Here is a 15,153-nt window from a genome sequence, read left to right on the forward strand (position 1 = left end):
AATTAGATAAAATAGTAGAATCCTACTCCAGTAACAAAATATTCCTTAAAACACAACACTATTTAGATGTGATAAATCTAAACTTATAAAAGTAATTCATATAGCTCCATGGGGGGCTGGCCCTAATCGTGATGAGATATTGAGGCAACTTAAAAACAAAACAAAAAAAGGGGGGGGGGAAGGAGAGGGACATGATGGTAATTGGAGGGTTAAGAAAAGGACTCTTAATTATTCTATAACCACAAGAAATAGATAGTGGATTGTAAGCATTAACTTGACAAATGGGAGAGGTCAGGCTATCAGAATGAAGAAAGATTAGTTGTAAGAAATAAAATAAAAATAAATAAAAAACAAGCTTTGATTCATCATGAAAAATAAAACCAGGAACAGGTACAGGATCACTTTTGCACAGTGACATACAAAAATGTATAGCTCACCTATTAACATGATTGATGAACTTGTAAAAATTATATATATAAACGTGTTCCCTTCTTTGCCATCTGCTAGATAATTTGCTCCAGGAATTGGTGTAAATTTTCTAAAGCCCAAGTCTACACTAGAAAATGTTTGCTAGTATAATGATATAGGTACAGCTCTACTGGCAAACCCTCCTAGTGTAGGTGCATATTATATCAGCAAAAAAGCGTTTTGTGCCAAGAAGATTATATCAGTTTCTTGAACAAAATAAGCTATATAGGGAAAAACACTTTTTTTGCCAGTATAACTGCATCTAGACTTGGGCTTTTACAGTATAAACATGTTGTAAAATACCCCTAACTGACATTGCCATATCGCCAAAAGTTTTACATGACCTTCAGTGGTCAGAAGCAGCTTTTTTTCCCAGCAGAATGGATAAATTTGCTTGGCTTTTACATTATATTATATAAAGAAAACTTGGCAAAGGAGCCCTCTTATTATTGTTACGGGCAATAGTTTAAATGCCTCACTTGCAGCTCTCCATTTGGCAGTGTTGAGGAGTCACAAAAAGAAACTAATCCCCTGTAAAAATGCAGTGCTCAAACTTTAAGATGTTTCAAGACATATTTAGATATTCTGAGAAGCCAAACTTTCTTTTGACTCCTGCTTTGCCCCACCTTTCTACAGCATTGTTTATCTTGAAACAACTTATCTTTCCTTTGTGATCAGAAATTCTCCCCCCCCTTTTTCCTTGTAGATCTTACTGCTGTCCTTATAAAATAGCTAATTTATATTATCAGATGCCCATCGTCATGCAGTATTTCAAGTATACAGTATTAATTATATAATACAAACTGTATCTAGAATTTCAAAAATCTTTGTGTTTCAATTTGCAACATTTCTGCAAGGCATTTTTTCAAAGAAATGTCCCTGATTTCATTTGCCCAGCAGACCATAAATAATCTTTTCTCTTCTGCCACTGAAATACTGGCTTTATCTTTTAACCTTCATATTTCTTGGCTGAGCTTTTGGAATCTCTCATGTCAGAAATTTAAAACTATTGTTTCCCTCTCACATGATATGTTATGCATTTTTGCTGCTGGCTTTATTGGTTGTTGGTTATTTCAACTAGTCTCAGTCTTCTCAGATCTTGACAAATAATCCCAGTTACATTGATGTGCTTGACAATGTCAATCCTGCGTCTGAACCATTCATATTTTCATTCCATCAGTTGTTAACAAGACCATGGTGTCCCATTGTTCATTGGTCTTCCCATTTTTGCTGTTTTGTGGTACAAAAAGATTCCATAGAGATAAGCAAGGTTACATATAAGGCAAAGAAGCTATAACTTTATAGACTCTTTAGACTTTTGACCACACCAGCTCTTGAAATTTGGCTGTCTAGTTAATGGCTCTCTCTCTGTCAGACACAAACAAGACCATTTGCATGGTTCAATTGACTCAGACATATGTGCCAGATGGTCAGGTTACTGCAGCACTGTAGTAGGAAGGCGCTGCACTATTAAAGGTACATCACTTCGATGAGAGGCTAAAAACTGTGTCCCACTTCAATCAGTTTCTAATGGCTGTCTGGTTCTGAATGGCACATTAGTCCCAGGAAACAATGCCAGCTTTGAGATTCTTGAGCCTCCAGGTCAGCAGCACACAGAACTAAGTTTTCTAAAACACATTCAGATGCAGATTAATTTACATCTTGTTTTATGGAAGACAGTCTGAAGACAGGAAAGGTGGACGTACAGATAGCAGGGAAATGTTTATCAAGGCTACTCTGAGTGGCAGCCAGAGTCGGTTACGAAGAATGATACAAGGCAACATGGGCAAGCTAAGAAAATGTTTTCTGCGCCATTGGAGAAAATCCAAAGAATGCTCACTTTAGTCTGAACATAACAGCCATTACTGGGTCAGACCAGACCATTTAGCCCAGTGTCTTGTTTTCTGACAGTGGCCAATGCCAGATGCCCCAGAGGGAATGAACAGAACAGGTAATCATCAGGTGATCCAGTGGCCACTGTGATGGGTTAGATCACAGAACCCCCCTTGGAAGCTGCCACCTGCTGTGCCAAGACTACCTCTGCTCCTGCTTTCCCTGCCAGCTCGGGACCGCAGCACCCTGTCTTGCTGAGCCAGACACGCCCGTCTGCTCCAACACAGACCCAGCGTCTGAATTACTTGCCCCAAAGCTGCAGACTTAATTAAAAGCAGCTTACAGAAGTGTTCTTGGCTTTAACACTCAGAAGCCCAACACCCAATGGGGTCTAAACCCAAATAAATCCATTTTACCCTGTATAAAGCTTATACAGGGTAAACTCATAAATTGTTCGCCCTCTATAACACTGATAGAGTGATATGCACAGCTGTTTGCCCCCCCAGGTATTAATACATACTCTGGGTTAATTAATAAGTAAAAAGTGATTTTATTAAATACAGAAAGTAGGATTTAAGTGGTTCTAAGTAGTAACAGACAGAACAAAGTAAGTTAGCATGCAAAATAAAATAAAACACACAAATCTAAGCCTAATACAGTAATACAATTGAGTACAGATAATATCTCATCCTGAAAGATGGTTCAATACATTTCTTTCACAGACTGGATGCCTTCCTAGTCTAGGCACAATCCTTTTCCCCTGGTACAGCCCTTGTTCCAGCTCAGGTGGTAGCTAGGGGATTCCTCACGATGGCTGCCCCTTTGTTCTGTTCCACCCACTTAGCTATCTTTTGCATAAGGTGGGAAATCTTTGTCCCCCTCTGGGTTCCCACCCCCTCCTTCTCAATGGAAAGACACCAGGTTAAAGATGGATTCCAGTTCAGGTGACATGATCACGTCACTGTAAGACTTCATTACCCACTTGCCAGCACACACGTATACAGGAAGACTTACAGGTAAAACAGAGCCATCTGCAGTCAATTGTCCTGGTTAATGGGAGTCATCAAGATTCCAAATCACCATTAATGGCCCACACTTTGCATAATTACAATAGGCCCTTAGAGTTATATTTAATGTTTCTAGTTTCAGATACAAGAGTGGTACATTTATACAAATAGGATGATTACACTCAGTAGATTATAAGCTTTGTAATGATACCTTACAAGAGACCTTTTGCATGAAGCATAATCCAGTTACATTAGTATATTTTCATAAAATCATATAGAGTGCAGAGTCACAAATTTCATCTGCCATTTTGTTGTCCAGTAACCCAGTTTTGTGAGATACTTTTGTAGCTCTTCGCAATCTGCTTAGTTCTTAACTATCTTCAGTAGTTTTGCATCATCTGCACATTTTGCCACCTCACTGTTTACCCCCTTTTCCAGATCATTTATGAATATGTTGACTAAGACTGGTCCCAGTACAGACCACTGGGGGACACCACTATTTACCTTTCTCCATTCTGAAAACTGATTATTCATTCCTACCCTTTGTTTCCTATCTTTTAACCAGTTACTGTTCCATACGAGGACCTTCCGTCTTATCCCATGATAGCTTACTTTGGTTAAGAGCCTTTAAGAGTCTGGAGTCCTGTTATAACACATTAGGTAAACAGAATGACTTGTCCCCTTAGCCCAGGGTTTCACAGCTAAAGAAGGGACAGTTAGACAGTTAGATTAATGTTATTATTTATAAGTTACAAAATTGACAGTTTGATGCCACATATTATATACGCACATGCATATAAGTCATTATACAGTGGTGCTGGAACAATTTTTATAGTGGGGGTGCTGAAGGTGAAACCATGTATTTGGGTTACTACTACTTCAGGCCAGGGCTTGCTGTAGCACTCCCAGCACTCATGTCACTCTATATTATAGACAAGACCTCACGTTGTGGCTGTGCTGAATTCTGTGACCAAATAGAAATTCTGCAGCAGCTTCAAATAGTTTACTTTTTTTTTTTACTCAATTACATATGAAAATGAATAGGACAGCCCACAAAGTAATGTATTTCTTGATTTATGTTGTAATAAATTCAATTTATTTTAGGTTGATTCCAAATTTTCACTAGGCCTCAGCTTTTTGTAATTGCATCATAGACTTTGTCAAGAAAGGGAGATGATCTGGATGTTTCGCCAGCTGTATAGGTGAAATTTGTGGCATTTAGTGCTGTGAAAGGTATAGCTTAGGTTTTGGCACTAAGGTAGTAGTTGATAATTTTTGCACTGGATATGGGATGCACCTCTTTCCATTGCCCTTGGGGCTGGGCAAAGGTTAGTCTGACATTTTTAGGGGTTTTGACTTAGTTCCTTACTCCAGTCATCAGGCTGCTTCCTGCCCCACTTTCTGCCACTGCATCCAACAGCAGTAGATAAGTGCCTTAAATGAATGTTGCAGTAGCAATATAACTAACAATATTGACATCTAAATTGTAGGGCTGTTAAGTGATTAAAAAATAATTGTGATTAATTGTGCGATTAAACAATACTGGAATACCATATATTTAAATATTTTTGGATGTTTTCTACATTTTCAAATATATTGATTTCAGTTACAACAGACTACAAAGTGTACAGTGCTCACTTTATATTTTTTATTTCAAATATTTGCACTTTAAAAAACAAAAGAAATAGTATTTTTCAATTCATCTAATACAAGTGCTGTAGTGCAATCTCTTTATCATGAAAGTTGAACTTACAAATGTAGAATTATGTACAAAAAACATGCATTCAAAAATAAAACAATGTAAAACTTTAGAGCCTACAAGTCCAATCAGTCCTACTTCTTGGTCAGCCAATCACTCAGACAAACAAGTTTGTTTATTTTCTGCAAATGTAATGCTGCCTGCTGCTTCTTTACAATGTCACCTGAAAGTGAGAACAGGTGTTTGCATGGCACTGTTGTAGCCGGCATCGCAAGATATTTACATGCCAGATGTGCTAAAGATTCATATGTCCTTTGATGCTTCAACCACCATTCTAGAGGACATGCATCCATGCTGATGATGGGTTTTGCTCGATAACAATCCAAAGCAGTGTGGACCGATGCATGTTCATTTTCATCATCTGAGTCAGATTCCACCAGCAGAAGGTTGATTTTCTTTTTGGGTGGTTCAGGTTCTGTAGTTTCCGCATCAGAGTGTAGCTCTTTTAAGACTTCTGAAAGCATGCGCCACACCTCATCCCTCTCTGATTTTGGAAGGCACTTCAGATTCTTAAATCTTGGGTTGAGTGCTGTAGCTATCTTTAGAAATTTCACATTGGTATCTTCCTTGCATTTTGTTAATTCTGCAGTGAAAGTGTTCTTAAAATGAACAACATGTGCTCATCATCCAAGACTTCTATAACATGAAATATATGGCAGAATGCAGATAAAACAGAGCAGCAGACATACAATTCTTCCCCAAGGAGTTCAGTCACAAATATAATTAACATATTTTTTTTTAAACGAGCGTCATCAGCATGGAAGCATGTCCTCTGGAATGATGGCCGAAGCATGAAGGGACATATGAATCTTTAGCGCATCTAGCACGTAAATATCCTGCAACGCCAGCTACGATAGTATCATGTGAACATCTGTTCTCACTTTCAGGTGACATTGTAAATAAGAAGCAGGCAGCAGTATCTCCCGTAAATGTAAACAAACTTATTTCTCTTAGCGATTGGCTGAACAAGAAGTAGGACTGAGTAGACTTGTAGGATCTAAAGTTTTACATAACTGCACTCAAAAACAAAACAATGTAACCAAAAAAACCTACATTTGTAAATTGCATTTTCCTGATGAAGAGATTGCACTACAATACTTGTATGAGGTGAACTGAAAAATCCTATTTATTTTGATTATAATTTTTACAGTGCAAATATTTGTAATAAAAAATAATGTGAGCACTTGTACACTTTGTATTGTGTGTTGTAATTGAAATCGACATATTTGAAAATGTAGAAAAACATCCAGAATATTTAATAAATTTAAATTGCTATTCTATTGTTTAACAGTGCGATTAATCGTGATTAATCTTTTTAATCACAATTAATTTTGTTTAGTTAATTGCATGAGTTAACATTGATTAATTGACAGCCCTACTAAATTGTCATCATGGGGCTTCAAAGTTATCCCCATTGAGAAGACTGTGGGCAGTTCTTTCAGAACTATTGTTTCAGGCTACCTACAGACTGAGGCAGACATTACTGTATGCGGTTACACTGAGTTCACTATGTCAATGTTTTCTTCACAGCCATAAAGCCCTACAAACCTAATTTTTGTGTGTGTGTGTGTGGGGAAAACATGGATTAGGAAGCATAATCGTGGGGCAGTAGTAGATTCTGCAACGAATTCCATGCGTGTGTAATCTGGAAAATGAGTCCCTGAATAGATTGAGAGAAAACATGATGATGATAAAGGCTTTATTAACATGATTTTGGACTGGCTGCATTATTCCCAATTGGTAAAGCTACAAGCTGGAGCCAATAAAACTTTTTAAAAAACTTACCATACCATCTGTGAACACGACATAAATTTTACAGAAAAAAATATTTTAGAAATGTTTAAGTTTATTAAAAGTGTTACTGGTGCCAACATTTTATTCCTCCACCAATAAAACCAGGGTCACTTAGCACTGAATAGTGTACAGGCCTTGGAAGGGGGGTGGGCACTCTGTAAATACCTAAGATAGACTGACAGCTAGGGAGAACAAGTAGAAAATGAATAGACTTTAGAACCCACTAAAAGTTACTTAAAATAGTTTTTCTGTACATATTGTGACAAACAATATTACATTCTGATATGCTGGCACGTTCCAAGGCTAGAAACAAGTGCTGTGTGTCCACTTGAGAATTTCTCTTTTCTGTTAAATACACCAGCTTCCATATGTTACAAGATCCTGGTTCTTAAATAAATCACTGTCCCAGGAAGGAATATTGTCCCCATTTTGGGTCTCAGACTAGGTCATTTTAAGGGATCATTTCTCTGCAGATTGTTTTGTTTTTAAGATATCAGTTGGAAGGTTCTCAGCAGAGTTGGTCAAAACATTTCAAAATTTTTTAACAAGAAAAGGGACAATGTTTTGTGAAACTTTTAATGAAATATCTCCCCATTTTTGAACCAGCTGAAGGTCTCAGTCTGGTCATGAGAGCAGTCCCATGGTAAACGGATTACTGGGCAGAGAGGGGCCGAAGTGGTCAAATACGCATAGTAAATGCAATTTAATCACATCTCTACCCCATAAGTGTGTGTGGGTGTATGTATACCATAAGAACATAAGAATGGCCCTACTGGGTCAGACCAAGGGCCCATCTAGCCCAGTATCCTGTCTGCCATCAGTGGCCAATGCCAAATGCCTCAGAGGGAATGGACAGAACAGGTAATCATCAAGTGATCCATCCCATCGCTCATTCCCAGCTTCTGGCAAACAGAGACTAGGGATACCATTCCTGCCCATCCTGGCTAATAGCCATTGATGGACCTATCCTCCATGAACTTATCTAGTTCTTTTTTGAACCCTGTTATGGTCTTGGCCTTCACAACATCCTCTGGCAAGGAGTTCCACAGGTTGACTGTGTTGTATGAAGAAATACTTCCTTTTATTTGTTTTAAACCTGCTGCCTATTAATTTCATTACCATACTCTGTTAGACGTAGTGTTCATGCTACTATGTTACTTAAACATCTTATTGGTTTTCTGTATCTTTATGTATGAAATTGCCATGTTTTCCACTTTCTTTAAACTCCTTTTCCTCAATCTAGCTGCTAACATTTGACTTTCATGTTATTAGTTTGTTAGTCTCAGCCAGGAAAGTCCACTTCACCTTTTTATCTTAGGTTTTTATTTATTTTTGTACTCTGTACAAAATCCCAGTTTTAAGCAGATCCTGGAATGCTCATTTTTCAGCAGCTCCTGCTGAGCAGTATGTGAAGTAGAAAGTAAACTCTTCTGTTAGACTGGCCTGACACAGAAATAAAGCAGATTTTGTCTGTCTGAAGTGAGCAAACATGGTGGGTAAGTCAAGAACATATCTAAACATCAACTTCACTCAAGCAGCACCTTGACAATTATTTTTCCTCAGACCAGAGGGATGCTGGTTCAAGTGCTTACATTTGCATTAAAGGTTTCTCTGTTTAAGGGCCTGATCTGACAATGTGCTGAGTGTTCACAGCGCTCACTAAAACTAGTGACTGCAGAATGTGTTCTGTACTTGGCAAAAGTGATATATCCTCTCAAGGGATGTAGGGAGCACAACACACCAAGTCTGTCTCAACAGTTTCTTCTTTATTAACTTGCAAAATGATCCCCAGGGACTAGGCACAACTCTCCAACTGGTAAAGGCACTAGCATTGTCTGAGACCACAATCTCAGGCAGTCCATGTGTGCTAAACATGAACTGAAATGCCTCAATAGTTATAGACAAGGTAGCTACTCTGACTGGCATGTCTTCCATCCACGTGTTGTGGTGGATGCACATTCCAAGGAACAATGACCCAAGGAATGGTCCAGCATAGTTTATGTGTAGTTTGATCCAAGGCCTTCCTGGCTATTCTCATGGTAATAAGTCTGCTACTGGGGGCAATTTTCTTAACAGTTGGCATGTGGCACAGCCCAGTACCACTTGCGCACTCGCTCTCTCTTGGCTTGGCTGCCAGATGTAACTTCTGTCCAGAGATTTCACTTGGGTTGCCCCACAGTGAGCTCCGTGCAGTTCCTCCAGTATTAACTTTCTTGCCTTGGGAGGTGGTATGATTCATGAGCTCCAGACTAGAGCCCCCACTTTGGAAACTTAGTTCCCAATGCCTGTGAGAATAAGGATGAATGTCTGAAGATACCATCAACTTGGGCCATCCATGTTGTACAAAATGAGAGACTTGGGACAGAACAGGATCTCAGTTAGTCCACTGAGCAATCTGCTTAGCTGTTAGTGGAGCTTCTTCTACTCTGCTTAAAGCTAGAACAACTTCTTGAGATACAAGGGTGTCTTTTGGTGCTTTATCCCCCAGCAGCCAATTGAGGCTGTCTGCATTACTAATTGCCCATCCAGGCTTATCGATAAGCTGATATTAGTAGGCTGTTAGCAATAGGGGTTTGGAACGGGTCCCGTATGAGGAGAGATTAAAGAGGCTAGGACTTTTCAGCTTGGAAAAGAGGAGACTAAGGGGGGACATGATAGAGGCATATAAAATCATGAGTGATGTGGAGAAAGTGAATAAGGAAAAGTTATTTACTTGTTCCCATAATATAAGAACTAGGGGCCACCAAATGAAATTAATGGGCAGCAGGTTTAAAACAAATAAAAGGAAGTTCTTCTTCACACAGCGCACAGTCAACTTGTGGAACTCCTTGCCTGAGGAGGTTGTGAAGGCTAGGGCTATAACAGGGTTTAAAAGAGAACTGGATAAATTCATGGAGGTTAAGTACATTAATGGCTATTAGTCAGGATGGGTAAGGAATGGTGTCCCTAGCCTCTGTTTGTCAGAGGGTGGTGATGGATGGCAGGAGAGAGATCACTTGATCGTTACCTGTTAGGTTCACTCCCTCTGGGGCATCTGGCATTGGTCACTGTCGGTAGACAGGATATTGGGCTGGATGGACCTTTGATCTGACCCAGTATGGCCATTCTTATGTTCTAATGTTATGTTCTAATAATACCCAATGTTGCAGCATGCAGAAGCCAAAGGGATAAAAGCTCTGGCCTCCCACAGAAGTGGCTTATGGTCACTTATTACAGTGAATAAGAGATACTGGTGGACTGAAAAGACAATAGCCAAGCTTTCCTTGTCTAATAGGGAACACCGTTGTTCCGCAAATGGTAAGGAGCGTGAGACATAACAGACTGGCCTGCCAGTCCCATCTTCCATTCAATGCAAAATTACTGTGCCCACACCTTAGGGTGCAGTGTCAAGTAAGTAACAGGGCACACTTGGGGTCAAAATGCACCAGGAGTTTGGCTGACTTCAGAAGCTCTTTGATTTCTTTGAAGGCAATCTCCTAATCCTTACTCCAGTGCCACTCTGCCCCTTTTTTGAGCAAAGCATGAAGGGGGGAAAGCTATGTTAACAGATTTGCAATGAATCATCCATAGTAGTTTTAAAGGCCAAGGGACGCCTGGAGCTCACTCACATTTTCTGGAATCAGGGCTTCTTTGATGGCGTTAAGTCTTCTCTTTTCGAGGTTGCAGTCCTTTCCCTAAATCAATGTCCTAAATAAACCACCTTCTTGGCCATAAAAACATACTTTCAGCACTTGAGTCACAACCTAACTTCCCTTAACCCTTGTAGGACTTCATCTAGGTTCTGGAGATGTTCTACTGACTGTCGTGTTGCAAGAACATTGTCTAGATATACCACGATGTGGATCAATCCAGCCAATAACCCTTCCATGACCCTTTGGAAGATAGGACAAGCAATGTAAATTCTGAATGGTAAACAGGTGTACCAATAGAGTCCCTTATGTGTATTGATAGTGCCCACTGTTTTCGAGTCTTCATTCAGGACTAACAGTTGGTAAGCAAGCATATCTAGTTTGGTAGAACAAGACTCCACCTGCCAGCTTGCTGTAAAGATCTTCTATATAATATGAGGAATGGGATAGTGCTCCAAGTGGGTAGCCTGGTTTGCAGTTTGTTTATAATTGCCGGTCAACTTTTACTACAGGTACTCCCGGAGCAGCCTATTCAGAGAATTTCACTGGCCAGATAATTCCCCCAGTGTCTAAATGCCACAGTGTCTCTTCTACCCTGGCTTGTAGAGCATAAGGAATGGGGTGGCCTTGCAAAATTGAGAGCATGCAGTGGTATCTACCTATATTTTCACCTGGAGATTCTAGAGCTCTCACAGCTCCTCTATAAATACTTGCTCATGTTTTTTCAAAAGGTCAATGATTGATCTTGTGCTTGTGTGATATGAAGGTCCCAGAAGTGTTTTCCACTCCAGGTTCAAAGTGGAGATTCAATTCCATCCAAAAAGGTTTGGCCCTGTCCCAGCTACTACAAAGAGAGGTAGGCAAGCCCTCTGAGGTCTTTGACTTCCACCCTCCCCATTGAAGGACTTGAGTATTGCTTAGGTAAGAGATAAAAGTCAAGCTGGGACATGCATCAGAAGTAATTTTGTAGGTCTCTTGCCTCCAAAACTGTAGCCACTGCCCTGTGTCAAGCTCCATTTTCACATTCTGCCCATTCAACTGAAGCTCGACTAGGATTGGCTCCTTATAGGCGTCAGTCTGATTCAAGATAGCGTATACCTCATCTTACTCCTCCTCCTCTGATTCAAAGTACCCGGCTGATGCTTCTTTCACATGGTGCATCCTATTCCCCCCTCGTGTTCCACATATCCCCATATTCTGTGCCTCTAGTTCTGCAGCACCTAGCCAAATGTCCTTTCTTTTTACAACAACAACACTGAGTCTTTATGCCTGCACACTGTGTGACAATGATCCCCCACCCCACACATTGGTAGCATTCCCTATTCCATCTAGCAATAGCAGGTCACCTTCATAGTGTGGCTCAACTGTCCCTTTCCTATCCTCCAACTTGTTGATCCACTTGGCAGGGATTTGTAAAAGGTCATGGCTGCCTCTGGTAGCCATCTCTAGTGCCACAGCAATATCCATGGCCATTTGGGGTTTTAGAGTGGGCTTTGTCAGAATCCTTCACTGCATACCTTCATTGTTGATGCCAGAGACAATGCAGTTGCACAACATATCCTCCAAACCATTTCAAAATTCCAAACTTTGGGCTGCCAGCTGGCGTAGATGAGGCATAAACTGCGAGACAGATTAATAAGGCACTCTGATGCAGGAGTTAAGTTTACACCACAAGATACTAACAGATGGTTTTGGTTCATAATGATCTGTTACTGCATCAAATGTCACCATTCCAGGACTTCTTGGCTCCAGGAAATCAATAATCAGTCCATAGGTCTCAGCCTACAACACTGAGGCGGATTTGTTTGGTCCATTACGCCAATAGGTAACAGCAGATGCATTCTACATAACTGGTCTAAGTTTCCTTCTGACTGAGGTTCAAATTCCCCACCCTGCTGTGGCATGCCATTCCCTTGCGTGGCTGAAAAACCCAGAATCTGCACCTCCACGCTTCCTTGGATTCTCACTCTGGTTTTGCAGGGCAGCTAGGCCCCTTCTGTCCTCTCAGGAAAACAGCCATCCCAGGAAGCAGCTTTTCAGGAGCACCACAGTCCAGGTAAAGTGCTTTGCACCTGTCAGTCAGTACTCTCACCGCCAATATGTTACAGCTGCTCGGGGGTGTGCAGGGAGCACAACACACCAGGCCTGGTCTCAACAACTGCTTCTTTATGAACACATAAAATGACCCGTAAGGACCAGGCAAAACTCCCCACCATAGAGTACATGTTTAGGGACTATTCTAAACTAACTATCCTGAATGCCCAGGATACAAGAAAAAGGCACTTAGCACTTTGCAGTACTTGGCAATGGGCTAAAATGCCACTGATTACATCAGGTAAGTATTCCATGGGATGAAATATTATAGATCTTAAACAATCAACCATTTTCATTACCTTCTCTCTCTCCTGGTTTCTATGAATATAGTCATGACATTATCCCTACCCAGTGAAGCAGAATTAATCAGGACTCCTGCAATCCCAAACCACTCAGCAGTACCACATTTTACAACACATCATGCATTAGAGTTAATTCTGCTCCCTGCATCTCATTTCCACCCCCCACATGCAATGTCAGGGGTCAGCTGACAGATGGAGGCAGAAGAGCAGTGCCTGTGTGCATGGTGCCCTCACTGACACTAGTTTGGCACACAGAGTGAACTGTGAGCCTCCCTGCTGCTATACTCTCCCCCGCCCTCTCAAGCCCTGGAGCAGGAAGAACATGACTGCCATCCCCTTCCCTCTCTGTGAGTTGCTACTGCTGCCTGGCCTGAGGACTCAAGGTTGGAGCCTCCATCTGACTCCAACTCCCTCTGCCAGTGAAAGGCAAGCTGGGCTGCTGCTGAGAGAAAGAGAGGAGCCACTGGCCTGCCATACCCTGAATTGGTTAGGCAAAGCTGCTTCCTATTTGGTTTTGTCTGCTTGTGACGGGATGGAGGCAAAGGAGTGGAGCAAGCTGGAGAGAAAAGAAGCAGGGGAGGTCATGATGGGGACAAAGGAAGGGAAGAACACAAATGGGTTTTAGTGAATAATTGTTTTATTGTAATAGGTTTTTAATTTTTTTAAATTTATTTGTAATCATGGACAAACTAATGTTTTTAATTGATAGTTTCTCAGTTTTAATATTTAGCGGGAAAACACCAAACATTGGACCAGTTTACCAGGGGAGGTGGCAGACTCACCATCACTTGGAACTTTTAAAATGAGATTAGATAACCGTCTAAAAGAAAAGCTTTAATTCAGTTTCTGGATAACATTCTATGGCCTGTGTGTATGGTGGGGGCAGGCTTGATGTTTGTTGCTTCAGGCCTTGGGGGTTTATGAATCTGTGAATCTATGATATCCACCTGTTCATTTCCCCCTCCCCCCCCTTCAAGGGCCATGAGAACAGGAAGCTCTGCATTACCCTCATCATGCTCAAAACATCTCTGCCTTAAGAAAATTACTGTAATCAAATCTCATGCTTCAGGGCTTCAGCTGCTTGCCTGCAGGGGTCAGGAAGAGTGTGTGTGTGTGAGAGTGTGTATTTATACATATATTGTATATATTTCTACTGTGCTCTTTGTGTGTGTGTGTGTGTGTGTATTACACACACACACACGAAGAGCACAGTAGAAATATATACAACATAACACCCATATTAAACCAAAGTGTCATAATGAGTGTTGGGTAATGCTAGAGAAGATTACACTTCTCACAACTCAAACAAATTGTTTTCTTGGAAAGAGATACATCATTCAAGGAAATCACATCTCCATCGATGGTCAAGGAACAAGATTTCATACTTGCAGTATATCAGGACTACTGTGTTCTAAATTACCTGATCAATAAGGATTTTCTAACCTTGTTAACCCTAATTTTTAATTTTGGAATTGGATGGTGATAGAAAAGTCTTTTGTGGGGCTTGTGCAGTTAATCTTAAAATATTCTTTATTCTTCTATTAAAAATTATGGCAAATCCATATTTCATTTTGATCTTTTGACTAAGTTTGTAAAGTACAAACAAAGTTTTACCTTGTATTATCTCTTCCTATTCCCTCTCCTCATAGATCATCTTGTTCAATTCCCATTAATCAAAAATCTGAAATAAGGTGTTTCATAGGAGTGAAGGGTCTTGCTATCAGAGAATTAGTTTCATTTCTTCTAACTAGACTTGTATATTCTAATCTTAGAGTCTTAGGGATCTCACAGTTTCTTTTACATACTCGCAAGGGCTTTTTAAAACATATCTATCGCATTATATAATACAGCTGAAAATGCCTGGTTGCTTCCTTTTCTATAGCTGGTAAAACATTATCTCTGATCATTTCACTACAGCCCCTAAGAGACAGGGATAATTCCCCTGTGGTGGTTTCAGTAGGAAGCAAGTTACACCTTTTCTTCCAAAAATCTGAATAAACCAACAGGTCACCATAACTCCTCCCTTTATTATTATAAGATACAAGAGATTTAATTAGACAATTTAGATATAAATGATCTACTTCAGATTAGATTTAAGAATGTTCCAAGTGGCTGCTAATATTTCTCCTTTCTTAAAGAAATTGTGCATACCCTAACACAGAACACGCAATATAATGGGCCAAATCCTCTCCTGTGTTAAGGTGTGCTGGATGCTGGAGATGAGGGAAACCATTATACAGTTGGTTACAGCTCCCTGATTCTCTCCT

Source organism: Malaclemys terrapin, chromosome 5, assembly GCF_027887155.1.
Source record: "Malaclemys terrapin pileata isolate rMalTer1 chromosome 5, rMalTer1.hap1, whole genome shotgun sequence".
NCBI lineage: Eukaryota > Metazoa > Chordata > Testudines > Emydidae > Malaclemys > Malaclemys terrapin.